Genomic DNA, 9,837 nt, shown 5'->3' on the forward strand with positions numbered 1-9,837 from the left:
TATTGTTTTCAACATTATGTTACGGAACCAACTAGCCAGCCTACGAATAAGTACATGTTGCAGATTGTCCCTTTAAGATTAGAGAGATCCCTGTATAATCATATACAGGAATAGCCGATCGATCATCTAGCCATGGTCATCCATCCCCCTGTCCTCTAGTCCTCTTAGATCATAGCCATGGTCATCCATACCCCTGTCCTGTAGTCCGCTTGTGGACTCATCCCTTATTTGTGCACTTGTCATATCCCCTTGTCCTCCCCCTTTAAACAACTCATCCTCACACACCCTCGTTCCCATGTGTCCAAGGTCAGACGACTACAGGAATCCTTGAAGAACAGTGCTGTCTCTGTTCCCACCAGACTCCCATCTCTCCCCGTGGCAACAACTCAAACAGCCAGGCAAATAGAAGAGTGAGACAGCAGACGGCCTCAGGTGACGGTCATAGCTCTCTGCTGTGTGTGGTAATGCACTAGTCGCCGAGAGGGAAAGGGAATGAGAGAGGAGGTGGAAAGAGAGGCGATGAGGTTACCTTGAGAGGTCTCTTCTGAATAGGAGGATGATAATATACGAGAGGACGGCGAGAGAGAAAGAGGGATCCTTTTCTCTTCATGTAGCCTTCACCTACTCTCTCATCAGCACTAAGGTGTGGGTGGGGGGGTGGGGTTCTCTGTCCGTTTTTAGGTGTGGGGGGGTTATCTATACCATTTTTAATCACAGTCATATGTAAATGATGAGAAATGGCCACTGCAGGAATTGCCCTGACCTCAGCTGGGACCCACAGGACCAGTGTTTCCGCCACACTAGTTTTGCTGTGGCGCGGGGCCAAGGCAAAATCACTGCCACCAGTGAAAAAAATAAGGAACATGAAAAAATATTTCTGCTGAGGCGCACTTTGAAGCTGCTAGAAAAGTCCACATTTACTGTTCCTCTGCATAATGGCCATTTTAGCATGTAAATCTTGGTGCGGCAACTCAACCAATTTGTTTTAGATGCATGCCAGCAACAAAACATATCACTAAACTGCCTTTTTAAAAACCATAGCTTATATGGCTGACTTGCTTAAGTAAATGTGGTTTCTACTGACTCTGTGGATTTGTGTAACTTGATAAGAACCACATTCTTCTTCATTAGTAAGGAATGCCGACATGAATTTTGACTTTTGAACCATACACAAACATTATTACATTCATGTTCAGTAAATTCATAATGTTTGTTCTTATATCATTAACACTTAGCTGTAAGTATAAGCAAGTGCAGGCAAACAAGCTGTGATGAGGTGGGACTCAGGTTCACAGACGACGCAATCGCAATCACACTGCATGCTGCCCTAACCCATCTGGACAAGAGGAATGCTTATGTAAGAATGCTATAGTAATTTAGTTCAGTTACCTTTGCTTTCTTTGGTACAGGAACAATGGTGGCCATGTTGAAGCATGTGGGGACAGCAGACTTGAATAGGGAGAGATTGAATATGTTAGTAAACACACCAGCCAGCTGGTCTGCGCATGCTCTGAGGACGTGGCTAGGGATGTCGTCTGTGCCGGAAGCCTTGCGTGGGTTAACACATTTAAATGTTTTACTCACGTCGAGAAGGAGAGGCCACAGTTCTTGGTACCGTGCCGCATCGGTGGCACTGTGTTGTCCTCAAAGCGGGCCAAGAAGGTTTTTAGCTTGTCTGGAAAACAAGACGTCGGTGTCCGCGACGTGGCTGGTTTTCCTTTTGTAGTCCGTGATTGTCTGTAGACCCTGCCACATACGTCTTGTGTCTGAGCCGTTGAATTGCGACTCCACTTTGTCTCTATACTGATGTTTTGCCTGTTTGATTGCCTTACGGAGAGAATAACTACACTGCCATATTCCCAGTCACCTTGCCATGGTTAAATGCGGTGTTTCGTGCTTTCAGTTTTGCGCGAATGCTGCTATCTATCCACGGTTTCTGGTTAGGGTAGGTTTTAATAGTCATAGTGGGTATAACATTTCCTATACACTTCCTGATAAACTCAGTCACCGTATCAGTATATTCGTCAATGTTATTCTCGGAGGCTACCCTGATCAAAACAATCTTGAAGCGTGGATTCCCATTGGTTAGACCAGTATTGAATAGTTCTTAGCACGGGTACTTCCTGTTTGCGTTTCTGCCTATAGGAAGGGAGGAGCAAAATGGAGTCGTGAGGGAGGGCGGGTGGGGGAGGGCCTTGTAGGCATCCCGGAAGTTGGAGTAGCAGTGGTCGAGTGTTTTAGCAGCGCGACTACTGCAGTCAGTATTTGAATAGAACTTCAATAACGTTTTCCTCAAATTTGCTTTGTTAAAATCCCCAGTTTACATAAAGTCCAGAGAAGTTCTTTGAGGGCCGTCATGGTATCGGCTTGGGGGGAATATACACGGCTGTGACTATAACCGAAGAAAATTATCTTGGGAGGTAATACAGTCGGCATTTGATTGTGAAGTATTCTAGGTCGGGTTAACTCGCCCTCAGCTCGTCAACTTTTTTATCCAGAGACGGAACATTAGCGAATAATATACTCGGTTCAATTGCCCAGGGGAGTACGAACAAAGGATCCAATTCGGGAAAGTTGTATTCCTGGTCGTAACTAGTCAAAAGATCACATTTGGGATCTGGCTAATGATTAGCCCAATAGGGTAAATGTAGATAAGCAACTCCATGCTTCAGCCTATTTATTTGCACTTTGCTGCATCAGTTGGGCTACAGGTGACAATGTGTATTGCTAATAGCATATCTTATAATATAGACCATGCATAGGCTATGGACCTTGCACAGTCCTTCTACATAAGAAGTCTAGGAGGGACCCCCCATTCAGCCCCCTCCACGACCTTTTCCCCCCACTGCTACACATTTTTCCAGAGGAAACACTGCACAGGACTGATGAGTTATTAGAAGGGAGGGACAGTAGAGGAAGTGATGATTGGAGTGGTTAGAACAGTGGATTCAAACTCAGTTACTGGAGGGACTGGATATTCAACCCAGCACTAACACAACCCATATAACTAATAAACCAATCATGATCTTTAATAGACACCTTCCTTGATTTGTTTCATGTGGTATGCTAGTGCTGGGCTGGAACAAGATCATGCATACTGGCCTGGCAGGTAATTGAGTTTGAGACTACAGGGTTAGGGAGGGGGGAGTGAAAGACCGCCTGTCACCTGTCATGGTGGAATTGCAGTGCTTGTTAAAGCGACAGCGGAGGTGTGGGGATGAGTAGAGAGAGAGAGGGAGAAAGTCGGGGAGAGAATGAGAGAGAGAGAGAGAGGCATGAAGAGAGAGAGAGAGAGAGAGAGACAAAAGTCGGGGAGAGAATGAGAGAGAGAGATGAGAGAGAGAATGAGAGAGAGAAAATGAGAGAGAGAATGAGAGAGAGAGAGAGAGAGAGAGAGAGAGAGAGAGAGAGAGAGAGAGAGAGAGAGAGAGAGAGAGGAGAGAGAGAGAGAGAGAAGAGAGAGATCAGTACTGTCAACTGAGACAGCCAGGTAAATCAGTAGGGAAGCTGCTGTGACCATGTATTGGGAAGTAGTGAACTACATGTAGTTCAACTAGTAATTTAACTACATTTTGCTTTATCTTGGTGATAGTTGAAATAAATTCTAATCTAGGAAGTATTTTTAGTACTTAATTACTTTAAGTAATTTTTTTTTGTACAGTAGTGGTGTGGCTAACTATTATAACTTTTTTGCTAAAATAATACATGGGTGAAGTAGGCAATACTTGGCATCAGACCTGCCTAATTAATACTTGAAACATAGTTTTTGTGTTTAATAGACTAAATACATTTAGCAATTTGTAGTCTATGACATTTCAGATTTACATATGATAATCTTTCACAAAGTAGTTTTTAGTTAAGTACAGTAAACTATATTTTTCTTAAGGGTAGCTTTAGTGAAGTAATTGGTAGCTTGTAAACTATATTTTCAGAGTAGCCCAATATTTGTAATGGGTGTCATTTTGCAGTAGACAATGTCCCACAATCTGGTGTTCTAGCGGTTAGTGCCACCAACTCCACGAACAGCCATACCTGTGTCGGCATGGGTTCAAATTTGTTCTGTAGCCCTTTGACACTCTCACCCATCTTATCCCTATTCCTCTGAAAAGAAAGTGTCCCCCAACCCAACTAATTATCTTATCTCAAATGCAGCGCCTACACAACGCAAAAATAGAAACGAATGGATTATATTCAGAAGAGAACAGAAGAACAAGGAAAGTCAAAGTGTGACAGAGACATAACTAATCGAAATGGAGCGGTGGCGTTGTAGAATCGGCCCTTTACATCTGCCTCTGACCTTCTCTTCTCTACCTTTCATGTCTTAATACTTTCACAGCTCCAATTTGCCAGTCCACTCTGGGGAAATAGGTGCTAGCGAGTGCAGTGTGGATGACGAGGGAAGGCCTAGATGTGTGAAAACGACCCACATAGAGAAACCTCCTCCAGCCATGCTAATGTTTCTCTGGGTGAGTCAACGGCTCCATAATGAGGTCCGTTTAATCATGTTACATGTGTCCCCCTCACAACCCTCCCTCCCTCTCTCCCGGACTAAAGATAGATATTGGGGGCTGGTGAGGTTCGCACTTTTCCTCTCCTCCTCCCCTCTTCCGGGCTGTCTCTCTCTTTCTCTCTCTCTCTCTCTCTCTCTTTCTCTCTCTCTCTCTCTCTCTCTCTCTCTCTNCTCTCTCTCTCTCTCTCTCTCTCGCTCTCTCTCGCTCTCTCTCTCTCTCGCTCTCTCTCTCTCTCTCTCTCTCGCTCAAGAGCTGTGAGCAGGGGCCATAGACGTCAGAGAGAGAGGGAAGACAGTAGATACATAGAGGTGGGTGTGTGGAGAGGGTTCAAAGAGAGGAAGGGATCGATCTGCTCCAGTTACGAGCCACTCTGACCTATCACTAGTAAAGCCTCCACTAATCTGATACGGAAAACCCCAAAGGATTTCTCTTATATAAACCGGATGATAGTGAACATGTGATTTGTTATCCATTATTGATGGGGTACTGGCATCTGTAATGGAATCTATTCAATGTCCGGTTCTAAATGCCCTGGTGTTTTTTCATCAACATGACTGAGCTGTTGTGGAAACGTGATCAGAGGGGGTAGTGAAATACAGTGTGTGCTGACAATGACTCGTCTTGCAAAGCACAACGTTCCACTCCATAGACTCGAGAGTAATCTCGTCCAAAAAATGGATTCCATCTCCCCATACAGCTATGGCAGATTAGTTTTTTGTAAAGCTATTTTCAAATCTTTTCAACCCTACACAGCGAAGAGCACAAAGCTAACTTTTCATCTGTTTCTAATGTGACGTGATTTAAGAATGAATGCTCATTCTGAGGTCCCCACTCTACCTGAGAGACCATAGATATTCATATAATAACAATATAACATGGTCATTTAGCAGACCGCTTTTATCTAAAGCAACTTGCAGAACTGTCAGCATTGCCAGTTACACAAATCTTGCTCTAACCCTCAGACATATGAACTGGCTTTAGGACCACACGTAATGTGAGTGCAGTCTACTCCTGCTCTTTGATTGTGTTGTGCAATGTGGCGTATGCAGGTACCACGCTCTAGTGATGGGCGGGTTGACTCATATCCCTCAGTCCCCGCGGCTATATCCACAGTTGGGTTAGGTTAGGGTCACAAAATATCGTGTGGATGGCGGGTGGGTGTGTTGAGAAAACAATACCTTAAAAAATCCATAAATGTATCATTCTTGTGCAATTTATATCTATAGGCTTCATAAGTTTTTATTTCATTATTTTAGGTTACTTGGCATTGGTGCGTAAGCCTAAGATTCAGGGCCTAACTCTACGTGTACCAAATAGCCTACACACCATTCACCAAATGCTTTTGGGATCAGGCAGAAAAGGTTATTGTCGATCCACTGAGGCAGAAAGGACAATGTCGGGATTGAATTCAAAAAGAGAAAAGCTGTGAAATGGAGAGTTGAAAATAAAGAGAAGGGAGTGCCAGAAAAGTCATGTTTGGTGAAGTGGTAAAAGAGGATGATAGCAGTGTGTGTTATGTTATGTGTGATGATTGTGAGGCGCTATACAAATTTGACCGTCTCAAGACGGGAACTTCAAATAGGCCTATGGCACGTCAAGGGAACTGTAGCCTATTGTTCAGATGGGTTATAACCTCTCACATAGCCTTAAAGTTGCAATATTTAACTTTTGGGCTACTGACAAAATTCACATAGAAATGGGAGTTATAGATCTGTCATTCTCATTGAAAGCAAGTCTAAGATGTGGTAGATATGTTCTATGTGGCTATTTCTGTGCTTCCCGTTCATACGTTTCGCTTTTGCATCTTTTCCTTGTGGTTTTGCACACCAGCATCAAACAGCTGAAATCACAATATTTGGGGTTATTGAAAATATATTTCACAGCGGTTCAGGTGGTACAATGATTCTCTACATAAACAGAAATTATGCAAACTATTAGAATGTAAGCAACTAGGAAATGGCGTAGCAATTTATGCATATTGCACTTTTAATATTAACTCCTGCAGAATTGAGCATTTCTTGCTGGTAAATGATACAACAAATTGTAGGCTACAGTACATTTTGACTCGGGAACAGAAGTGGAGAAATATGAGTTATTTCTTTCAGCATCTTGAGGGAATGCGAATGTGCAGTTAGATACCATATGTAGAGGTGCTATATTTATCAGTGTCATAAAAGCTGATATTATTTCAACCATATAAGTCATGCATCCAAGCCGTACTGAAATCTTATCCGAAACATTTTGGGTCATTTTCTCACTGCTTTCTATTTCCTTACAACTGGTCAAACTGATGTCATTTGGACATTTTGCACAGAAAGTTCTTCCTGTTTTCTTTAGAGTTATTGCATTTTCTCCCCGGTCCCTGACATATTTTCTCCACAAAAGAAGTAGAGATGACAGAAAACTTTCCCAATGTCAACTAGATTGAAGCATTCAATTTTATAACTTGCACTTAATGTGGGGAAAACGAAATATGTTGTTCTCAAATTCTCGCAAAAAATAAATTAAAATCAGATGGACTACATATGTATTAATTAAATGGTTGTCCCATCGATCGGGTTCCCGCCTAGAAATATCTGAGATTTTGGATTGACAAGGATTTAGCATAAAACAAAAACATACTGATGAGCTAGTTAAAAAGCTATAGGAAGATTTAAAATGGGCTTCTTTTTTTAGAAATAAATCTTGCTTCTCCCTTAACAGCAGAAAGCAGATTGTACAGGCAACTTTTCTGCCAGTACTTGACTATGGTGAAACAATTTACCAGAATGCAGCAGCCACTGCTTTTAAACCTTTGGATACTGTCTACCATAGCGCCCTTCGCTTTATCACATGTGACAGTTTTAATACTCATCACTGCATCCTGTATCAAAAGGTTGGCTTGTCCTCATTGAATTCCCGTAGATCACTTCACTATTCCCTCTTTGTTTACAAAGCTCTACTATACAAGCTTCTGACTTAACTTCGTTGTTGAAGTATAAAAACATGAGTTATCAAACCCGTTCACAGAGTTGGTTAACTCCAGGTTCCTTGGGTCTCTACCGAATTAGGTAAATCTGCTTTTAGTTTTAATGCGCCTCACTGCTGGAACAATTTATAGAACTCATTACAATTAGACGTTCTGGTGCCGCTCGGGCAGTTTAGAGTGTTGAGTGAGGACCTAGTAGCAGAGGAATATAACTGTTTTTGTTAAATGTTGTTTTCTATTGATTGCTGTTTTATTTTACATTCTATTATGAGGGCACAAGGTGAGACACAGATGCAGACACAGGAGGCAGAAGGTTAGAGTCCAAAATAATTATTAACAATCCAAAAGGGGTAGGCAAGAGAATGGTCGTGGACAGGCAAAAGGTCAAAACCAGGTCAGAGTTCCAGAGGTACAGAATGGCAGGCAGGCTTGAGGTCAGGGCAGGCAGAATGGCCAGGCAGGCAGAAATTGAGTCCAGAAAAACAGGCAAAGGTCAAAACCGGGAGGACTAGTAAAAGAGAATAGAAAAGCAGGCGCACGGGAAAAACACGCTGGTTGACTTGAACATACAAGATGAACTGGCACAGAGAGACAGGAAACACAGGGATAAATACACTGGGAAAAATAAGTGACACCTGTAGGGGGTGGAGACAATCACAAGGACAGGTGAAACAGATCAGGGCATGAAACTATTGGTTGTTGTGTTGCTGTGGTCAGGGTGCCTTGGGAATGAGACCCTGGTCTAATTGGGTTTTCCCTAAATAAATAAATCATTCATTCATTATATTGTTTTATGACATCATTCTGGTGAGGAAGGGTTTATTTAGTCTTCTAGGGCCACATATAGTAACAGAAGAGAAGCTGCGTGTATCTAATTATAGACAAGTTGACTTACAAATAGCCTCCCTAAAGGTCGGAAATTATAAGCAGAAGCATTTCTAAATCTCTTGACTGTAGCACATCTTCTATATTAGCGGGTTAGGGTCGTGTGCTGGCCTCAGAGTTTCACTTTATCAAGTATATTGGGGTGGTTGCGGATGGGTTATTAGCAATTGCAGACGGGTGCGGGTGAACAAACAGCTGACCCGCACTCACCACTACCATGCGCTCTCTTTCTCTCTGTCTAGCCAATTAGCAACGACACAGCTGTGCTTTCCCTTCCTCATCTGCACGTTGGCGTCTTTCAATTGGAGCGTAATCCCTTCAGGTTCTGGAGATGACCGCCAAAGCTCAGCAGTTATTATTGTGACACATGCAGAGGTGAAGACTAACAGAAGAAGTCAAGTAAAACCGATTTGAAAAGAGAAGACTATCGCTCCTCTGTTCTTATTCTCCTCTGTCTGACAGTGTGCTGGTGTTCTGGGCTTTGACGTAGACGAGCCCCTAAAATAGGTCCTTCTTTATGTAACTGTGCCTGTAGCAAGCGAGACACAATGATGGCACGTGTGTGAGCGTTGGCCCACCTTTCCCCAGTGAAATTATGAAGGCTAGGATGGGAGGGAGGATCTGGCAGGACACAGCTTTTAAATTTGAGTCAAAACACTGATGGGTGGCAGCCAAATGAGAGATAGAGAGAGAGAGAGTGATAGAGAGGGAGAGCTGGAGGTTTCTTGATAATTTGTGTGAGATTGAGGGCATCTAGCTTAGATTGTAGGACTGCTGGGGTGTTAAGCATATCCCTGTTTAGGTCACCTAACAGAACGAACTCTGAAGATAGATGGGGGGCAATCAATTCACATTGGTGTCCAGGGCACAGCTGGGAGCTGAGGGGGGTCTAAAACAGGCAGGCAACAGTGAGAGACTTATTTCTGGAGAGATTCATTTTTTTTAATTAGAAGCTCGAACTGTTTGGGCATAGACCTGGAAAGTATGACAGAACTTTGCAAGCCATCTCTGCAGTATATTGCAACTCCTCCCCCTTTGGCAGTTCTATCTTGATGGGAAATGTTGTAGTTGGGTATAGTGTAGGGGGTAGGGGTTAGGGTGTTTCTGGACAGTGTAGGGGTAGGGGTGTAGGGAGTAGGGGGGTGTTTCTGGACAGTGTAGGGGGTAGGGGGGGGGGTAGGGGTTTGTTTCTGGACAGTGTAGGGGGTAGGGGGTAGGGGATAGGAGCTAAGGGATTGTTTCTGGACAGTGTAGGGGGTCGGGGGGTTGTTTTCTGGCAGTGTAGGGGTAGGGGGTTGTTTCTGGACAGTGTAGGGGTAGGGGGTTGTTTCTGGACAGTGTAGGGGGTAGGGGGGTTGTTTCTGGACAGTGTAGGGGGTAGGGGGTTGTTTCTGGACAGTGTAGGGGGTAGGGGTTGTTTCTGGACAGTGTAGGGGTCGGGGGGGTGTTTCTGGAACAGTGTAGGGGGTAGGC

At 43.6% G+C, this 9,837-nt stretch overlaps 1 protein-coding gene across 1 annotated transcript in view; it reads left to right on the forward strand.

Moving 5' to 3' along the window:
* Positions 1-9,837, forward strand: part of LOC111973982 (transient receptor potential cation channel subfamily M member 3-like) — a 34,176-nt gene that overhangs the window by 23,665 nt on the left and 674 nt on the right. The window lies entirely within an intron of this gene.

This window comes from Salvelinus sp. IW2-2015, linkage group LG15, assembly GCF_002910315.2.
Source record: "Salvelinus sp. IW2-2015 linkage group LG15, ASM291031v2, whole genome shotgun sequence".
Taxonomy (NCBI): Eukaryota; Metazoa; Chordata; class Actinopteri; order Salmoniformes; family Salmonidae; genus Salvelinus; species Salvelinus sp. IW2-2015.